The following is a 22,660-nucleotide window of genomic DNA, read 5'->3' as shown; positions in this document are numbered from 1 at the left end:
AACAAGCACAACTTCTGGAAATGAAAGACACATGTGGGGAAATACAAAAGGTAGTGGAGAATTTCAACAATAGACTGCAACAAGTAGAAGACAGGACTTCAGAGCTCAAAGATAAGGCTTTCAAATTATCCCTATCAGGCAAAGACAAAAGAGAATTTTTAAAAAAATGAACAAAGCCTCCAAGAAATTTGAGATTGTTAAATGGCCAAACCTAAGAATAATTGGTGTTACTAAGGCAGAAGAGAAATCTGAAAGTTTGGAAAACTTATTTGAAGGAATAATTGAGGAAAAGTTCTCTGGCCTTGCTAAGAGATCCAGACATCCAAATACAAGAAGCTCAAAGAACACCCAGGAAATTCATCACAAAAACTTCATCACCTAGGCACACAGTCATCAAGTTATCTAAAGTCAAGATGAAGGAAAAAAATCTTAAGACTTCTGGGATAAAAGCATCAGGTAGCCTATAAAGGAAAACCTATGAGATTAACAGCTGATTTATCAGCAGAAACCTTACAAGCCAGAAGGGATTTGGGTCCTATCTTTAGCCTCCTTAAACAAAATAATTGTTAGCCAAGAATTTTGTTTCCAGCAAAACTAAGCTTCAGAAATGAAGAAGAGATAAAGTCTTTTTCAGACAAACAAATGCTGAGAGAATTTGCCACTACCAAACCAGAACTATATGAAATGTTAAATAGAGTTCTAAATTCTGAAGCAAAACCTCAAAATATACCAAAAATAGAACATCCTTAAAGCATAAATCTCACAGGGCCTACATAACAATAACACAATGAAAAAAAAAGTATTTGGGCTACAACTAACATGATGAATAGAACAGTACCTCACCTCTCATTACTAACATTGAATGTAAATGGTCTAAATGTCCCAGTTAAAGATACAAATTGGAAGAATGGGTAAAAATTAACCAACCAAGTAACTGATGTCTTCAAGAGATTTACCTAACACATAAGGACTCACATAAACTTAAGGCAAAGGAATGGAAAAAAAATATTCCACACAAAAGGAAATCAAAAGTGAGCAAGGGTAGCTATTCTTATATCAGACAAGACAGACTTTAAAGCAACAAGAGTTTAAAAAGACAAAGAAGGATATTATATAATTATAAAAGAATTAGTCTTACAAGAAAATATCACAATCCTAAATATATATGCACCTAACACTGGAGCTCCCAAATTCATAAAACAATGACTACTAGACCTAAGAAATGCAATAGACAGCAACACAATAATAGTGGGGGATTTCAGTACTCCACTGACAACCCTAGAGAGGTCATCAAGACAGAAAGATGACAAAGAAACGATGGATTTAAACTGTACCCTAGAACAAATGGACTTAACACATATTTATAGAACATTCTACCCAACATCTGCAGAATATACATTTTCTTCATCCGCACATGGAACATTCTCCAAGATAGACCATATCATAGCCACAAAACAGGTCTCAATAAATTCAAGAAACTCAAAATCATATCAAGTATCATCTCAGCCCACAGTGGAATAAAACTGGAAATTTACTCCAAGTTCCAGTTGGAAATACATGAAATACATGAAATGCATGAAATACATGAAAATTAAATAACCTGCTCTTGAATGATCTTTGGGTTAACAATGAAATCAAGATGGAAATTTAAAAATTCTTTGAACTGAATGATAATAGTGACACAACCAATCAAAACCTCTGGGATACAGCAAAAGCGATGTTAAGAGGAAAGTACATCGCATTAAAGGCCTACATCAAAAAATCTAAAAGAGCACAAATAGACAACCTAAGCTCCCACCTCAAGAAACTAGAGAAACAAGAACAAACCCAACCCAAACCCAGCAGAAGAAAAGAAATAACAAAGATCAGAGCAGAACTAAATGAAATTGAAAGAAAAATAATATAAAAGATAAATGAAACAAAAAGATGGTTCTTTGAAAAGATAAACAAAATTGATAGACCATTAGCAAGATTAACCAAGAAAAGAAGGGAGAAGATACAAATAAGCTCAATAAGAAACAAAATGGGAGCTTTTACAACTGATACCACAGAAATACAAATGATCATTCAAGGCTACTATAAATACTTTTACATGCACAATTAGAAAATCTAGAGGAGATGAAAAAATTCCTGGAAATAAACAACTCTCCTAGATGAAATCAAGAAGAAATAGAAACTCTGAACAGACTAATAACAACTAGCAAGATTGAAATAGTATTTTTTAAAATGCCAGCAAAAAAGGTCCAGGTCCTAATGGATTCACAACTGAATTCTACCAGACCCTTAAAGGAAAAACAAACTGTAGAAATCACCACTAACAAAAGCTTTTCCATGTAACCAAAATCTGCATGTTTCCCAAAAACTATTGAAATATATATTTTTTTGTAAGTTGCACATCCCTACTTCCTACTGTGTCCCTCCCTCCCATGACATGGTTTTTCTAGGGCCCTTGCCCATTTCTTCTTTTAAATCTATTGTAGTTCCAGGATATAGGAATGTTTTGCCCTAGAAGGAAAAAGATTGTCTTTGTATAGAAGGGTTCATTCCTCTTTTAGAATTTAAAATTAAATATTTATTATTAAAAAAAAACCAAAGATGTGGTTTACACATTGTAATTACTCACCAGGCACCATCTACTCTTTGTATGAGCTTTTTATTTGGTAGATTAGTGCTCTCAAACAAAGACAATGTCATATTCATCTTTCAATCCTCTGCAACTAACAAACTGCCAGCACATGACCATCCAATATATGTTTGCCTTAATAAAATTTAAGACACTTCAAGTGAACTTCTAGAAACCCTGCCAGTCTTGATTAATTGCACAATAAACACACCTCTAGTTCAAGATCTGCAAATGAACTAAAGTTCAGCTATTTGACTATAACAAAATGGTCTTGTGGATGCAATGTGGAACTTCTGTTCCCCAGTAATTTCTCTTTGGCATAATATACATCACTTTTCAGGATAATATCATTTTCAGTATTTTTCTAATCGTTTACAAAATCAAAGGACCTAATCCAGGAATTATATTTTCATTCCTACTTATAAAACATTACAATAGAACTATGTTTTCCTTTTAAAACCTATTTTAAAAAAACCTCTGTTGTTCATTAAAATATTAGCTATTAATAATAATAAATATTTCAACTGGACATCTTGTACCTTGGACACTTTTCAAAGCACTTCCAAAATATATGACATTATCATCAGCCATCCTTGTGAGATAGGCATCATTCTTTTGTTTGTTTGTTTTTTGAGATGGAGTTTCACTCTTTCGCCCAGGCTGGAGTGAAGTGGCGTGATCTCAGCTCACTGCAACGTCCGTCCCCCACCCCCACACCTCCTCCACTCTGGGGTTCAAGCGATTCTCCGACCTCAACCTCCCGAGTAGCTGGGATTACAGGCATGTGCTACCATGCCTGGCTAATTTTTGTATGTTTAGTAGCGATGGGGTTTCACCATGTTTGGCCAGGCTGGTCTCGAACTCCTGACCTCAGGTGATCCACCTGCCTCGGCCTCCCCAAGTGCTAGGATTACAGGCATGAGCCACCACATCCAGCCTAGGTATCGTTCTTTAGTCTTTCATTCTTTTTTAGAGAGAAATCATAAAATTGCCTCTTTCTAAAACACATACATTAAAAAAAAAATAAAACTTCCCCTACCTAAGGAATATCCCTGTAACCCACGGTTGTCACATTCCAAACTGTCTTGTCCTTTCTTGGCCTAAGAGCAACCCTAAAGAGAGCTGTATCTCTGAGACCAAGGCTATTTGGTACTCAAAGATTTGGGAGCAGCTCAGCCAGCCCCACAAGAACCCAAATAGTAATCCCTCATTTGTGCAACAAGTTTATGCAGGTCCCAGACACCACACTCCATCTTGTCCAACTTTAATAATGAAATTATGGTAAACTTTAAGTTTCCGTAAACCATGGCTCTTTTCAAGATATGCCAAGCAAATTCTCAAGGTGATAAGCTATGTGACAAAGCTGCCAAGTAGGGCAGCCTGCAGTGACCCCTTCTGCTGATTAGTCCCAGCCTTTGAAATGTCTAACTACAGCAAAGACCCCAAAATAAAGGTGCTTGACCCTACCTCTGCAAAAGTGATGTAGTGGTGTTGGTAGAAATAGAAAAAAAATTGCAACCAGGAGTAACTTTACTTCCTGCATGACAAAATTTCATTCGAGAAATATATATTGCACCCCCTCCATGTAACAGGCATGAATAATTTTAAATATTTAATTTTAAGTGAATTAAACTCCTTTGCATCTTGACTTATAGAATAACACATTTCTGAGAACCAAAGGAGAGTGAAGTTTGTTCATCTCAGGTAAGTAACTGGCCTGTATTACAGATTGAAGTATCAGCTTTCAATTTTTTTTATTGTTTCTACTCCTTCTTCTTCTTCTCCTTCTTCTTGTTTCTACTTCTTCCTCGTCTTAGGTAATCATCTTAACTAATCCTTAGGCCAAAAACCCTCCCATGCAACTTCCATCAGTTGCAGTGTCTGTTATTTTCATCTGTCCAGTGTATTATAACCTGACACTGTTAGTTTATTTCATTAAAGCTCCCATATTTCTCTTTAAGTGTAACCAGATTTTGAAACTCATTTGAAAATATTTTGAAATGAAATTTTATAGGTACTTATTGACAGTGATAAGGGGATAATAGCCACGATAAATCCCAGGCTCATATCTAAATGCTGATGAAAATATTCTCAGGTCATGTGCTAAATTAAACCATGTTTCTTCAGGCGGACTTCTGCCAATTACATGTCGCAGTTTTGTTGACAAGAAGAAATTGCAAATATCTCTTAAAGAAAATTATTTGCAGAGGTTGAATTGTTAAATGCAGCATTGTAAATAGCACCTGTTATGTTTTGGATGTTAAAAGAAAAAAGTTTCATATGTAAATTAAAAAAATATATACAATAGTTTTTTCCCTGAATTTGTTTTTATATTTATTTACCAAAAAGTAGTAATTTTAAAATGGTATTTGCATGAACTCATTGCACAGTTACCTTTAGAAAAAAATCAAGTAATCATATTTAGAAGGCAGAGGAAAGAAAATAAAGGCACAGCCTAAAAAGAATCCAATTAATTCATAACAGGAAGTGAAAGTTGACAATCATTACTCTTGCCAAATTGCTTCCCAGACAGGATCTCAAATCAACTGTAAGTTGCCATTAAAGTCAACAAGATTTTATCCTGAAACTCATACTTTATTTGTGCCAGTTCTAATGACCATAAGAAGTTTTCTCCATTACAAGAATTATTGCATGGTATAGCACAGCCAGTCTGTAATTATATAATATGTTCATATATTTATGTTCACATGTTCAATCAAAAAATATATATTTACTCTATACTTCCTAAGAGACTGGCTCTGGGCTGGATGCTGGAGTTACATCTGAAGGCAAAACAGACACCATCTCTGCCCTAACGGATCTTTTAATCTAGTGGTGCAGTTAGACATTAATCTCACTAACATATCATTGGAACTGCACTTCAGTAGCATGAGGTAAGGTCCAGGGTGTTATCAAAATGTGTACCCAACGGGACTTGATCTGAAGTGAGAGAGTGAACAAAGGCTGTCTTCTGGTTTCCAGGGAGATCAAACAGAAGAATGCAAATGAAGTCTTAGTGGCTTTTCTTGTTTTATTTGTTAATGATCTGACTTCCTGGCAGATTGAATTTGATAGATTCAGTGGCATATTATGCTATACCCATCCCTGGGGGGAGAAAAATATTTTAGCCTCGAAGTGCTCTCTTGACCTGTGTGCAAAATTATGCCATGTTCCTGGTCTCTTCCTTGAGCCAAAATCACGCTAAGTTCCTGTTTTTAATATGCCAATCACATTATAAAACAGGGTTAAACAGAATGAGAAAAGTAGACGTTGTAAAAATGCCTCTTGTTTTGTGTAATAAAATATTTATTATGATAAATAATCTTGTTTTGAGAAAGTACATCAAAGAGAGACATAATTCACAGATAGCATAGTTTTACATATTGCAGAAACAGCATTATTAATGTTACCCATCAAAAGGATGGCATCTTTTTTGTCATAGATCTATATGCCAAAGTAAAAGTATTTAAATATTCAAAAGATTTCCAATTCTGCTAAACAGTATTTAGAAGTTTAAAGATAAGCTTTCTGAAGTTTAAAGATAAACTTATCTTTGTGAAAATACATAAGACTAATTCACCCTGAAATTTTCTGCATTTGTGAACTGAACCATGCAAATTTGAAAGTTTAAATATTTTGGACATCAGAGATGAACCGATATATTTAACTTCCTTTGGCATATACCCTCTGTTGATTACTAAGCAATATTGGTAGCCAGTACATAGCTACGTGTCCATTCAGAGAAGCATTTTGCCTGGATGGTCTGATGGGCTTAGGCTTGAGGGAATATCAGCACTTTCCTGGTTCCCTTAGTTCCCTGGTCCTGTTCTTCTCCCTTTTTCTGTTTCAGAGTCTTTGCCAGTTCCCACATCTTTTCACCTTCCTCCTAACAGGCTCTGAGAGTATGGACTCAACTTCCGTCTAAGACAGGCATTATCAACCTCCATTCCTGAATGTAAAGAAAAAGGGCTAGAGCTTATTTCTCCTTTCCAATGTCACAAAGCAAAAAAATACAGAAAAATTAAGGAACTTCTTGCAACATGCAGACTATGCTAATGCAGATCCCAAAATTCTGGATAAATATAGTATCACAATAATATCACATAGCTTAGATGAAAAGAAATCCTCAATTGGCCAGAAAACATACGTGAACTTTTCAAAACCAGGATGAAAAACATGAACAGATGATGTTTGGAGGTTGGAGAAATCATAAAAAATGGGTCATGTTTTTTCCTGATATTTGTTTTAAATTTCACTTATTTTCATACCAATCAGTATTGTTTTTTTTTTTCTGGAGACGGAGTCTCACTCTGCTGCCCAGGCTGGAGTGCAGTGGCGTGATCTCGGCTCATTGCAACCTCCACCTCCCCGGTTCAAGCAATTCTCCTGCCTCAGCCTCCAGAGTAGCTGAGACTACAGGTGCCGCCACCACACCTGGCTAATTTTTTGTATTTTAGTAGAGACAGGGTTTCACCGTGTTACCCAGGCCGATCTCGAACTCCTGAGCTCAGGCAATCCAACTGCCCCGACCTCGCAAAGTGCTAGGTTTACAGGCATGAAACACCGTGCCCAGCCTCCAATCAGTATTTTCTATTCTTGCAGCACAAACTATTTTTATTTTATGTATACAAATAATTTTTAAAATATCTATTTTTGTTACTTTGCATGAGAAATGTATTAATTTTTGCTCTTCTTAAATCTTTTGTAAGAGTTAATCAGAAGAAACATAATTTTCAAAAGAGAGATCTTGTAAAGATTTTTTATGTAACTAATGTCATTAACTGTTATACTTAGAAGAAGACATACTTTAATAATCATTAGAACCATACAAAAATCAATTAAAATCCACAGGTTCCAATTTCTACTGACTTGAATATAACCCTGGGAAATTCAGTTGATATTTCTCTGTCTCAGTTTATCCACTTGCAAAATCAATTTAATAATATTCTTAATTTACTTTTAGTGTCAGTTGGAGACTTAATTAATGTTAATAAACTAATTTTCTTTGGTTAAAAGACTAGATAATTATGCATTACTTTAGTGTTCTTAATTTTGAAAGTATTGTAAGATGTTTAAGTGATTAAGTCTGCAAATGTTTCATTGACTTTTATTTGAATTTGATTAATCACAATGTTTTAATTTTTAAAGCATATATATGGTTTTTCAAAGTGATAAAACCTTTACCACTCAATAAAGCAAAACTACACCAAAACATTGTCTCCTTACTTTAAAACTCTGTGTCTCATTTCTTACATTGCTTTTGCTTTTAATTGTACTCAAAGCAAGTATATCTAAACTACGAGTGTTCATTTTCAGTTAAAAATATGTATAAATAGATTTTGAACGAGCTTTAAATGCTGGTTTCATTTATCTTATTTCTTCAAACATGGTGTGATTGTATGTGTGTGTGTGTGCGCGTGTAGTGGGATAGGAAAATGAGGTATGAGCTCAACGTATATGTGTGTTAGAAGTAAACCTCATTACAAATGTGTAATTGACATAAGTAGATCAAGGTGAACCAAAATAGGACTTGGATGTTTAAGAATCAGAATATATATTTCCTTATCATACCTCTTCTTCTAAAGATTTAACAGAAAAATAATTTTTCTGAGTTTTATCATAATGCCACTCTTTCTTAATATTCTAGCCTTCATTTTGCCTAATGCATTTTCTTCACTTCCTTTCTGTCCCCAAATGATAGGAGCATCTTCTGAGAAAAGGTAATGTGGAGAAAACTGCCCTAAAATTAGCTATATACAAGAGATGACATAAAATATCAGCGCAAAGAAAGAAATAATAGGAGACCAAGGGGAAGCATGTCAGGGTCGGTGTTCTGGAGCATTTCCCTGCCTTTTTCATAAAGAAAGGCAGAAACTGTCAGTCCACTAATAATGATTTTTAGAAGATTTCAGTGTTCCAGGAATGGTGCTGAGGGACATTTGCAAATTCTGCCTTCACTAGCTGAAGAGTTGCTTTTTCCACAGGCTTTACACACGTTCCACTGGTGAGGACAGCCTGTGTCTCCAGCTCGGTCTATTTAAGAGCATCTGTGCTCATTATTGGCCCAGTCCCTCTGTTCATTTCCTTAGCCATTAACCTAGCTACATGTCCTTTCTCATTAAATCTCTCATCAAAACATTTGTTGGTGCTCTGGGGGAAATATAAAGTTTGGTCGGGCCTCAATTATCCACATAAAGGCTCTGTGTTGTACATTGCCCTTTTATTCCTCCTCCATTAAATCAAAGGGTGAGGGAGGAAGAGTGTATGATATAATACTGGAAAGATGTGTTGGAGTCAGATTACGGAAAGCCCCAAATGTTGTACTAAGGAATTTTGTACTTTATGAAGGATAGCAATGGGAAGCTATGGGAGGTGTTTGAGCAGTAGAGTATAATATTTTAATTATACTTAGAGAAAATACTTAGAATACATTAAAAGAAGGGAGGATGAAGCCAGGAAAATATTTAGGTTATTTTAATCAGTGAAGCAGTGATGTGATAACTCTATTGGAGATGGAGAGAAAATGGCAGGTGAAAGGGATTTCAGAAGAAGAGGCTGGGAGAGTCAGAGATTCTGCCAAATCTTCAAAATGAAGGATGAGGAGGATTGGGGCGACATCCTTAGAAATGAAGGATGAGGAGGATTGTGGTGACAACACAGAAGGAAGATCATAGGCATGTGGAGGTTTTACAAGCCAGTGGATCAGTCAGGTGAGACTAGAGGGGGAAGGCATTGTGAATGAGGGTGAGAGACCCCATGGGAAAGCTCAGTGAGGTCGAGGGAGGGTGAAAGAGCCAAGGAGAAAATATAGAGGAGAGCAGAGGGTGGAGGAGGGAATAGAAACTTCACCATTAGAGCAGGTGAAGGTGAGTGTGGAGAGGACAAGGTCAAAGAAAGAAAGGAGTTCAAGAAGGAGGAGAGTTCAGCAGTCTCAAAGATGGCTGAGAGATCAAGAAGTATGAGTGTGAAGAAAAGGCCACTGGATTTACCCCCCAAAGAGTAAGGGTGCAGTCTTGACTAGCTGGACAGATAGTCCAGTTTTCAATTTTCCATGTTGCTGCTCCTCTCTCTAGCATGAAAAATTGCAAGTTGACTCTAAGACACATCCAACACTGCTGCATATCATTATGGTCTCTTCCCTTTTGTTTTTAGCCTATTGTCTTGCCTGTCCAATGGGCATTGTAAAACCTATGTCTGAGAACCACACCAACTCTCAAGCTCTGTGAGATGCTGGGAAACTGGTGTCTAGATGACACGAAGTGTGCATTGCAAAATTAACTCATTTTCCACATATAATCCATGGTTGTTATAATTCCAGCCCTATAGAGCAGTGAGTAAAATATTTCTTTTCAAAACAAGACTTTGATTTCTAGAAAATACTCTTTATTTTAAATGTGCAGGCACTTTTCTAGGAGTAAATCGGAAGTGGCCTTTACCTCAAATAAGGGGAGTAGACTCTTTTCATCCATCTTAATCTGCAGTAAGTATCATTGTCCATCATGCCATCGCTGTCTGCTTTATTACCTAAGTGGAAACATGCACCTAAAAACAAAGAAGGGCAGCCTGCAGCCTTTGTGTTGTGGAATTCAGAAGTCACGTGGCCTCTCACAAAGAAAATGGCCACCATTTGCCCAGCTTGTATTAGAGCCAGCTCTGTGGCTCTACTTTGTGATTGGCATAATACTTCACTCCAGGTGAGTAGATTGCCAAGTGCCAATGTGATGTGTTTTATTATCAGAAGTAGATTTACTATGAGGCTGCAATGAGGGTTAAGCTTGCATGGGCCCTTTCCATGTCACATATTATAAAATTTGCAGAAGTGAACTATTTTCACAGGATCAACTATAGTCCACCATGACTTTGAGACCCCACCCAACCCAACCCTAATCACACTTTCCCACCTGTCTATTGGTGTTGGGGCTGTGGGCATTTTTGGAATCCAGCCAAGAGAAACTTTATTTGAGAATCATTTAGTTTGAGATATCACTTCCAAGTTATTGCTAACTGTTCTGGTAAAAGAATGGCCTCAAAAAATCCTCCCATCACCCACTTTTGTGCCAACTCCCCTAACAACACAACAGAAAGCCAGGCCAGAGGTTGTACCGCATTGTGGACCCATCTTGGAGAACCTGGTTCCAGAAGCATGCAGGTGGTACCAGGCCTGTCTGTAAAACAAATCTTGTGGCTCATACTAGGAGAAAGAAACTTGAAAGTGGCTTTCCCAAACTTAACTACAATCCTAAAAGCTTACATGACATGAAAAATAATGAATTGTGATGCTGAAACAAATTTTTCTAATCTGTCAATGGTAAAAAAAAAAAGAAAGAAAGAAGAAGAAAGAAAGAAAGAAAAAGAAAGAAAGAAGAAAAGAAAGAAAGAGAAAGAAAGAAAGAAAGAAAAAATTTTAATTAGCATGCTAAAAAGAAAGACTGAATTATCTTTCCAGGGTATTGAAAAAGATATTACAAAGTAGTCATCATATGAAGTAGTAGTCAAAAAATATGTAGAAAAAAAAGTAAGACAAGTCATAGAAGTAAGTCCATCAGTTCATAAAAACATACTATTTATATTACTTTTCTGTATTTTATTATGCTGATAGGGCCAGCTCTATGAGTGTGCAACCTATGCAGTTGCAGGGCTCCACACTTAGAAGGGACCTGAGCTTGGTTTAATGTTCTGCTGAAATTCTTAATACTTTTTGAACAAGGGGACCCACAGTTTTCATTTTACACTGGGCCTTGGTGTGGTGGCTTAAGCCTGTAATCCCAGCCCTTTGGGAGGCTGAGGTGGGCAGATCACCTGAGGTCAGAATTTCGAGACCAGCCTGTCCAACATGACAAAATCCCATCTCTAATAAAAATACAAAAATTAGCCAGGCATGGTGGTGCGTGCCTGTAATCCCAGCTACTGAGGAGGCTGAGACAGGAGAATCACTTGAACCCTGGGAGGCAGAGCTTGCAGTGAGCTGAGATCACACCACTGCACTCCAGCCCGGGCAACAGAGGGAGACTCTGTCTCAAAACAAAACACAAAAACAAAAACAAAACAAAACAAAAAAAACAGGAAAGAATTAGTACACTAATTGAGATGAGAAATGACAAATCCCAGATGAAGAGTTATTTCTCAGCTTTTTAGTATGTGTGTTTCCTTGTGATTTCTCATTCTGAATAACTGTATACTTTCATACCTAATATTGATTTCATAAATGGGTCTTCCTTTTCTTAAAGAAAGCCCCTGAAATTATATAAGCTTCATGCCCCACAAAACCTCCACCATGGTAAGTGTCCTTGAGGCTTTAGTTATCCAGAGCTGAGTAACAGCTGGCAAATTACTCAGACTGAATTCTTTCCCTTCTGTCCAACTTGAAATCATTTCTCAGCTTTTTTAGCTTTTACTTTCAGCAGAGGAAGGAGCAGGAGGCAGGAAAAACACAACTCGGCCAATTCTTATCGTTTGTTAAGAGCTCCAGAAATCAAATAGAAAGTGGAGGAGTTGAAGAGAAAGGATTTTGGTATTGTTTGCAACTTTCTTTTGAGAAGCCTAACCCTGTACCTTCATTTCCAACCTTCATGACTGCAGGGTGGTGTGTGTACTTGTCTAATAATACCCTTATATTTTTCTTGGCAACGGCTCACGTTTCAAGTGATGGGAGGACATTTCTCAGTCGTGAATTTCCCTTGCTCTGTTTCTTCCCTCCGCTGCAAGCTTGTTATGGTCGGGAAGCTGGAGACAGTAGCCCGCTCATTAATTTGGCTTTAGAAAGGGGCGGGTTTGGGTGAGCAGAGCCAAAGCTTAGATGTGTGTGACATTTCTCATGCACATCTTTCTCTCCACCTTCGGGAGTGACAGCCCCTAAATTCAATCTCACTTGAGTAGAGCTCTTTCCTATTTTAAGGCTGAATTCACATAAATTTTTCACTTTTATTAGAAGACAAACCTGTTTTCTTACACTGGTAATATTCTAAAGATTCTCATTCCTTTGGATAATGTGATGAATCATTTCTTAGTAGGTGGGTCTTTACCCATATTAACCATAGTTACTATATACAAAGTAAAAGAATATTTGAAACAATGAATAAACTGACTAATTTTCTTCAAGAAATCAATTACTGATAAATTCTAAGGAATTTGGCAGGAAGCTAGCCAGCAGTATAGGGAGTTTTTTCAATACATTAATTTTCATTTTTTTAGATGAGGTTTGAAATTAGATTCAGATTGCAAATTACAGCTTTGTATGGGCTCCCCACTGCTAGCTAGTGAAATCTTCTGGCTTCTGGGGATGAAGCAATTTGGCTTCCCATAATGGGACTGCAAGAACCTTATTTCCCACTGGTAGAATAATATGTCCACAGCCTGAAATGCAGGAATTCAACAACTGCTCTTTGACTGGGTCACCAGTAGGGACACGTTTAACTCTCTCTCACTCTCTGTCTTTCACACACACACACACACACACACACACACACACACACACACACAAAGGCATGGAAAAATAGCGATCTGACTGTATATTTCAAATTCATTCTGAAACCTGCCCTCCAAGTCATCTTACTCAGCCTTCGGATATGGTTCACAAATTTGTATTTTCCTTTCTGTGAAAAGAACTAACCTTCGGGTGGTTTCTGGGCATGTGATGTATAAACAGTTGGCACCTCTCATACCCGTGCCACACAGTGGTGGATGCTTTCACAAGTTCTTTCTCCAGGCAGAAAAGGAAGTTTCTTTCAGTTGAGACGTCGGAAATATATCACAGATTACTTGATGACAAAGCACGTGATGATTAATTGCTATGCATGCACCTTATCGGGGCTTCAGGAGTGGCCTAAAAGCTGGCTAACAGTACACACAGCTTCCATCTCTACAAGTTAAATATATACAAATGGACTGGCTGTCTTCATACTCAGTCAGGACTTTCTCCTTCTCTCTGGGGGATATTTCCCTAAAGGAGACTGTTGATTCAGTCATAGCACCTAGTTTTCAAATATATCTCCCACCTCAGAGTTTCTTGGAACTTCCTGCAGTTTCAATTAATTTTCTGCTTCTTCTGGTTACTTGGAGGTTGGGAGGAGAGGGGCACAGAGAAAGAGAACAGATTTCATAACAGTTTGTCAAAATTATTTTGCCTCATGTGGTTTTCTGTTGCCCTTTCTGCTGTGTCTTTGAGTGTTTGGAAGCAATTTATGTTGCACTGAGACTGTTTTTCTTTCAGAAGTTCCTGCATTTGAAATTCAAATCTCAACTGTCAGCAGGCTGCTTGCTCCAAAGGCGCCTTTTCATAAGGCCCTTAGCAGGGTTCCTTATGGCATATTCCTCAAACAAGAAGCGTTCTTACTCCAAAAGCCCAGAAGATTCCCATTCTAGCTGGTGGGAAGAGAGAAGTATAAAACAGTAGGCTAATCCTTCTTGCTTTCATTTGGCAGGTACTACTGAGAGCTCTTTGCCTCCAATTCAGGTCATATAATCCCTGGCTTCACACACCTCTCATGGTTCTGTTCACTGGCTTGTCTTGTACACTCCTGTGCCTGTGTTGGCAGTGTTTGGCTAGAATGAGGACTCAGGGTTAGTAATCACCCAGGAAAACTCTCTCAATCTCTTTTTCTGTCTCTTTTGGCATCACTTTCCTTTTGACATAAGGTTCACAGTGCTTTCAAAGAATAAATAATATAAGATTTCTAAATCTTAAGTAATCACAACTTTATTCAAACTTACAACCCATGTTACCATATTTGTAATAGTTTCATGAACTATTCAACTTTGTTTAATACTAGGATTTTCCTTTCTACATTTGCTTATCCAAAAGGACCTTATTTGCTCCATTCCTCAAACAAGGTGGCCTGGGGAAGAGACATGGGGAGGGCCATATGGCAGTGGGCACAAAGTGTGAAGACTTTTGTGTCACATGTTAACACACACTAGAGATCATCCACCACAGAAGCGGCAGGAAATAGCCTAGGAGGTGAACAGATCCAGCTAGCTAGCTGCCATTAACCAGCCTTTTTCATCGGCCACCCCAGAATGGCATGAATGGAGAGGTCACAGTGGTCAAACTGATAGAAAGATGTGCACCCAAGAGCATAGACTTCTACTTACCAAAGCCAATCTGGCTATTGCTGCCTCTGAATGTCTAACCTGCTAGGAAGAGAGACCAATATTGAGCCCCCAATATGGTTTATTCCTCAGAGACCAACTGACCACTGGGTGGCAAGTTGGCTACCGGGGACCCCTTCTATCCTGGAAGGGCTGGCATTCACTCTCCCAGGGCTGGAAACCTATCCCCTGTATGGTTTTCCTTCGCCTGTCCTCAAAACCTCATCCAGCACCACTATCTGGGGCTAATTCATAGGCTTGAGATCCACACAGACTAGTATCTAACCAGGGCAAGCTTAAGGGAAATGTGGAGGGAAGCTATTACCACCCCGAGGAAAGAGTGAATCTGGAGTCTAGTGAGAATGGTAGCTACGAAAGCACATGGAGGGGCACAGCCTCTGTTGGACCAAAGCAGGGAAGACTGGCAGAAAAAAAAAAATCTGAAACTTTTTATCCACCTTCCCTTCAATTTCGTGGTTCTTCCTCCCAGCCACCCGCCTCACCCCCATTGCCTGAATCCAACCTGGTGATGATATCCCAAAGGCTTCACCTTCTGGGAAATAGAGCAAGGCACAGAACAGAAAATGGATCTGGAAAGAGGATAAATGGAGGCTACTGCACACTCTGTCACTTCCCTCACCATGAGATATGGGAGATTGTGCCCCTGACCACTTGTTATATCACACAGTGTTCATGCAGAAGCAGCCAGCCTCATAGAGTTTGGGAATGGCTTTGTGAGGGCAACGCTGAAGTGCCAGCTCAGAGACAGCACTCCGAAAGATAGGGTGCCATCCTTCTTGATACACTGTACACATTAAATTAGAAATTTCAAAATGGCACTCTCCCTACAGCAAGAATACCTGGGTTTAGGAATGGAAGGGTTCTTCTCCCTGTTCCACTGTACTGTGGATGCACATGTGCAATAGCCCCAAAGCAAGGGTGTGATTACCAAGGGTTTTGACTCTGCAGCAGTGAAGGTTTGAATCACACCTTCCAAAGGCAAACCACCACAACCTGCTGAGGGGACAGCTGAGGGTGATGGGAATTTAGAGTAGAGAGTGGAGGAGGGGGAGGAAGAGGAACGCATGTGGCCCTGAGACCAACTACAGTGACAGGGACTTAGTTTGTTCTTAAGAGAGTAACCTGCCTGTCTTAGTCTGCTCAGGCTGCTATAACAACAAACAGACAAACAAACAAACAAAACATCAACTGAGTGACTTATAAATAACAGAAATTTATTTCTCACAGTTCTGGAAGCTGAGAAGGCCAAAGTCAAGCTCTCACCAGATTCAGTATCTGGTGAAGATTCATTGCCTGATTCACAGGTGGCGCCTTCTAGCTGTGTTCTCAGTGGTGGAAGGGGCAAGGCAGCTCTCTCGGGCTTCTTTTATAAGGACACTAATCTCATTAGGAGGTGGGGCCTTTAGGAGGTGATTAGATCATGAGGGCTTTGCCCTGCCAAAGGCCCACCCCCTAATACCACACTGGGGGTTAGGTTTCAACATACGAACATTCCGACCATAGCACTGCCTCTTTTAAGTTTCTCCTCAGAGAGGCCCACTGGAATCATTGAGGTTCTATTCCCAAACCTGGATGGAAAAAGTACATCTGTTCAGTACAAGGGGTGGATGTTATTGGCCATGAAAGGGAGCTTCCCAGATGTGCTGCAGCAAAGAGCACAGTGAGTTGACAGCCCCAGGGGCTGCCACACTCCTGCCTGGGCCCCATGTGCCTCAGCCTGCTGCTCCCTGCTAATGGTGGAGCATAGTAGGTGAACTACAGCAGGCTCTGCCTGTGAGACTCAGCACTCTTCTAATGGGCTGAGGGATTCCCTGCTGGCCTGGCCAGATCTTTCCCAGAACTGCTCCTCTGTGTGAGATTCTCGCTACCCAATCCAGGGCTTCCTCTTCTTCACAGGGCTCTGACCTGCATCACAAGCTGAGGCTATGTCTCAGAGGAACCACACAGGCAGTGGCGTTCCTAATGGCAGGACTAGCTTTTTGGCTCAATCATTTGTGGTTGGTTCAAGTCCTTCAAGAAGCAGGTGCTAAGATAAGATTAGACATGCAACCAATTTATTGGGGGCCCCACATGTGAAGAATAAAGGGGGAGATCCAGAGAAGGCGATCCAGTGTTCACTTGACTGATGGCCACCAAAAAGATAAGTCCATATCCCAGAACCTGGGAATGTGGCCATATCTGGGGGGAAAACAAGAGTCTTTGCAGAAGTAACAAAGTTAGGGATCTTCAGATGACATCATCCAACATTATCCAGATGAGCCATAAATCCAATGATAATGACTTATAATGGAAAGACAGAGAAAGCTTTGGGAGAGAGAAAGAGGAGAAGGCCATGTGAAGATAGGGGCAGAGATTGGAGTGATGCAAGCCAAGGAATTCTTTGAGCCATCAGAAGCTGGATGCAGTAAGGAAAGATTCTCCCACTGAGCCTCTGGAGGAAGCACAGCTTTGCTGACACCTTGATTTAAACTGGCCTCCAAAACTGTGAGGGAATAAATTTCTGTTGCTTGAAGCCACCAACTGTGTGGTAATTTGTTACAGCTGCCCTGGGAAATTAATACTGGTAGGAAGAGCCTTCAGATCATGATGGAGGTCAGACCTTATAATGAGCAGGGAGGATGGATGGAGTAGAAAGAATCAGAGACTGCAGTGCGGTTCCAAGGAAGGCTTTGCTAAGCCAATGAGGAATACTCAAACCTGTTAAAGAAGTCTCCCCTTTGTCCTCCACAGGCTTTCCACCAATGAACTAAGACACAATATTGAGCAGAACAAGCCAGCCAGAAGAGAAAGCATGAGATTGTATTTCATCCATCTACAGTTCAAAAACAGGCAAACATGCCTCTTTTGTTTAGGAATGTCCACAGAAGTGGTACCACTACAAAAAAGGGCAAGATAGTGATGATCATGAAAGTCATGCTAGCAGTTACTCCTGGGTTACTTCTGGAAGGAGAGAAGCTGCAACATCAGGAGGGGGACAGGGAGCCCCTAGGAATTGGCAGAGTCCTATTTCTTCAAACCATGTTGTCATTACATGCGTGTTCACTTTATAGTAACTTTTAAACCATATTTACATTTTGATCCATTCTTCAATATTTGTAACATATTTCACAATTTAATAAAATAATAATAAGTTTAAGAGATTTAGGTCATAGGACACACAATGACAATTCACAAAAGAAAAGGAATATAAGTGGCCAAAAAACTTGAGAAAAGAAGTTCAACTTCACTAGTAAGTTAAAAAATGCAAATAATTAAAGCAGGAGTTACAAGTTTTTACTTATCCATTGGAAAAGATGCAAAAAAAACCCCCACAGTTAGTGATGCAAGGAAATGGGTAAGTTTGTACAATCCATGAAGTGGGTGGATATACACTGGCCCAGTTTTTCTATGTAGCAATATATATCAAAGCAGAACATACATCCTTATGAGCAAAAGGCCACATATACAAATATATTTTAAGATACTTTTTATTATTTTAATTATTAAATAATGTTAATATTTTAATTGTTATCATTTATATATTCTTTATAATTATTTAAAGATAGTATTTAGACAAATATACAAAGATATTTAAGATGTGTGTCAAGTCTTACATTTATAATAATTGGTATGCTATACATCCATATCTATTCAATCATTGCAAAAGCCTTATTTATTCACAAGGAAAGATGAAATAAGGCAAAAGCCTCATTTATTCACAATAGGTTAAGAGAAAAAAAGTAGGTCAGAAAGCAATATGTAAAGTAAAATGATACATTAGTAAAAATATATGTGTGTGATGGGCAACTTGAAGTCAGGTCACTCACTGGATCCCTTGCAGATATTCCTCAGCACCAGCCCAGAGTCTGGTAGCCCCACTGGGTGGCTAGACCCAAAAGAGCAATAACAGACACTGCAGTCTGGCTATCAGGAAGTCTCCCTTGTAGGGGAAGGGAGAAATCACCACATCAAGGGAGCACCCATGAAACAAAAGAATCTGAACAGCAGGCCCCGAGTCCCAGATCTTTCTGCTGGTGGGAAGTTTCTTACAGCAGAGACCCAGTTGCAGTGTTGGGTGCAGTAGAGAAAGTCTTCACCTCTACTCCAACAGGTAGACAGCCTCTGTGATCATGAAGGGTCTTGGATAAAGGGTCCTTGTTTCCCCAGTACATCACTGCAGATGCAGCTGGGGCTTCTCCCGTGGGAATATAGCATGCATGCACCTATAGACAGCCTTCTTGGAATAATTCAGGATGATTGAAGCTGCACAGGAGGAGTACTCTCCAGATTCAGGCTTGCACAAGAGGCAAAGTCACAGTTCCTCCCTACTTGGAACATCAACATTCCTACAGATGAAAAGATATGCCTGTCTGATCTGAATAGCCAGAACAGTGGGACAGGAGTAAAGCACAGAGGTAGATAGCTTTCCTGCTGGCCTGGCAGGAGATTTGAGGTGGCTTCCACCCTTCACCCTGATAAATCATCAGCACATCTAATTGAGAGCTTCCCCAGCCATCTTCATCAAGGCTGGGACCTCTGCCCACCATTGAGTATTACATCTACCCAACTGCTTTAGCTACAACTGGTGCCAAACTAGGGATACCTCTCCACTGGCCTGAAACCTGAACTATCTACTCAGTAAATAAAATACTGGAGAAAAACTGAATAAATAAATAAAGTGTACACCACAGGAGAATGAGATAAGCTTCAATAGATCCCTGTTATTCTGACCCTATAGGAGAGAGTAAACTTGCCCACACACCAAATGCACAACTACTACCACCAGCATCTGGGAAAGTCAGTGCACAAAGATTCTTTGTAACTAAGGAACTCATATAGTCTTCACCCCTACAAGCACCAACAATCAAATTCAGCTATTATAAACTATAAACATTAAAGTCAGATCCTTAAGAGGGAAAAAAAATTTTAAACACAGTCAAATCAAAAATAAATTCAAGAACATTTTGAAGAAATAGTTTATCCAAATGAGGAGACACCAGAAAAGTTAATACTGGCAATACGACAAAACAGGGTTCTATAACACTCCCAAAAGATCACACTAGCTCCCCAGCAATGGATCCAAACCAAGATGAAATCTTTGAAATACCAGATAAAGAATTCAGAAGGTTGATTATCAAGCTACTCAAAGAGATACCAGAGAAAGGTGAAAAACAACATAAAGAAATTTTTTTTAATCCAGGATACGAATGAAAATTTTTCCAGAGAGATACATATCATAAAGAAAAACCAATCAGAACTTCTGGAAATGAAAGACACACTTAGGGAATGCAGTGGAAAGTTTCAACAATAGGCTAGAACAAGTAGAAGAAGGAATTTCAGAGTTCAAAAACAAGACTATTGAATTAACCCAATCTGACAAAGATATAAAGAAAAAAAAGAAATGAACAAAGTTTCCAAGAAATATGGGATTATGTAAAATGGCCAGACCTAAGGATAACTGGTGTTCCTGACAGAGAAGAGAAGTCTAAAGGTTTGGAAAACTTATTTGAGGAAATAATTGAGGAAAACATCCCTGGCCTTGCTAGATATCTAGATATTCAAATACAAGAAGTACAAAGAACTCCTGGGAAATTCATTGCAAAAAGATCATCACCAAGGCATATAGTCATCAGACTATCTAAAGTCCACATGAAGGAAATAATTTTAAGAGCTGTGAGACAAAAGAATCAGGTAACTTATAAAGGAAAACTCATCAGACTAACAGCAGATTTCTCAGCAGAAACCTTATAAGCCTGAACGGACTGGGGTCCTATCTTTAGCTTCCTTAAACAAAGTAACTGTCAGCCAAGAATTTTGTATCCAGCAAAACTAAGCTTCATAAATGAAAAAGAGATTTATCTCTTTTTCAGACAAAAAAAGAGGCTGAATGAATTGTCATTACCAAACTAGAACTACAAGAAAATCTAAAAAGGAGTTGTAAATCTTGAAACAAAAGCTCAATATGCACTAAAATAAAGCCTCCTTAAAGCATAAATCTCACAGGGCCTATAAAACAATAATACAACTTTTTAAAAAATCTAGCTAACAACTAATATGATGAATGAATGGTACCCCACATCTCAACATTAACATTGCATGTTCATGGCCTAAAAGTTCCACTTACAAGATACAGAATGGCAGAATGCATAAAAGCCACCAACCAAACATCTGCTGTCTTCAAGAGACTGCCCTAATACATAAGGACTCACATAAATTTAAGGCAAAAGAGTGAAAAGTATACTCCAAGCAAATGGAAACCAAAAGTGAATAGGAGTAACTATTCTTATATCAGACAAAACAGACTTTAAAGCAATAAGAGTTAAAAAACAAAAAGACAAAGTAGGACATTATATAATGATAAAAGAATTAGTCCAATGAGAAAATATTATAATCCTAAATGTATATGCACCTAACACTGGAGCTCCCAGATTTATAAAACAATTACTACTAGACCTAAGAAATGATATAGACAGCAACACAATAATAGTAGGAGACTTCAATACTCATCTAACAGCACTGTACAGATCATCAAGACAGAAAGTCAACAAAGAAATAATGGACTTAAACTATACCCTAGAATAAATGGACTTAACACATATTTATAGAACATTCTTCCCAACAACTGCAGAATATACATTCTTCTTGTCAGCACATAGAACATTCTCCAAGACAGACCATATGATAGGCCACAAAACAAGTTCAACAAATTTAAGAAAATCAAAATTATATCAAGTATCTTCTCAGACAACAGTAGAATAAAACTGAAAGTCAACCCCAAAAGGAACCCTCAAAAGTATACAAATACATGAATATTAAACAAATTGCTCTTGAATTATTTTTAGGTTAACAATGAAATCAAGATGGAAATTTAAAAATTCTTTGAAATGAATGATAATAGTGACACAACTGATCAAAACCTCTGGGATACAGCAAAAGCAGTATTAAGAGGAAACTACATAGCATTAAATGCCTACATCAAAAAATCTGAAAAAGCACAAATAGACAACCTAATGTCACACCTCAAGAAAGTAGAGAAACAAGAACAAACCAAATCCAAACCAGCAGAAGAAAATAAATAACAAAGATCAGAACTAAATAAAATTGAAACACACAAGAAAACCAATACAAAAGATAAATGAAACAAAATCCGATTCTTTGAAAACAAAAACCAAAATGATAGACCCTTAGCGAGATTTAACCAAGAAAACAAGAGAGAAGATTCAAATAAGCTCAATTAGAAATGAAACTGGAGATATTACAACCAGTACCACAGAAATATAAAAGATCATTCAAGGCTACTATGAACAACTTTATGCACACAAAACTAGAAAATTTAGAGGAAATTCCCAGAAATATACAACCATCCTAGATTAATAAATTCCCAGAAATATACAACCATCCTAGATTAAATCAGAAAGAAATAGAAACTCTGAACAGACCAATAACAAACAGTGAGATTGAATCAATAATTTTTAAAAAATGCCAACAAAAAAAAATGTCTACAACCAGATGGATGCACAGCTGAATTCTACCACACATTCAAAGAAGAATTGGTACCAATTCTATGGAAACTATTCCAAAAGATAAAAAGGAGTCCTCCCTAAATCATTCTATGAAACCAGTAACACCCTAATAAAAACCAGGAAAGGACATAATGAAAAAGCAAACTACATTCCAATATCCCTGATGAACATAGATGCAAAAATCCTCAACAAAATACTAGCTAACCAAATCCAACAGCATATCAAAAAGATAATACGTCATGATCAAGTGAGTTTCATCCTAGGGATGCAGGGATGCTTTAACATATGCAGGTCAACTACATCGCATAGACAGAATTAAAAACAAAAACCATATGATCATCTCAATAGACACAGAGAAAGCATTTGACGAAATCCAGCATCCCTTTATAATAAAAACCCTCAACAAAATAAGGGTAGAAGGATTTAC

This window comes from Pan paniscus, chromosome 5 (assembly GCF_029289425.2).
Source record: "Pan paniscus chromosome 5, NHGRI_mPanPan1-v2.0_pri, whole genome shotgun sequence".
In the NCBI taxonomy this organism is placed as follows: Eukaryota; Metazoa; Chordata; class Mammalia; order Primates; family Hominidae; genus Pan; species Pan paniscus.
Note: the sequence above shows the minus strand (reverse complement) of the source record.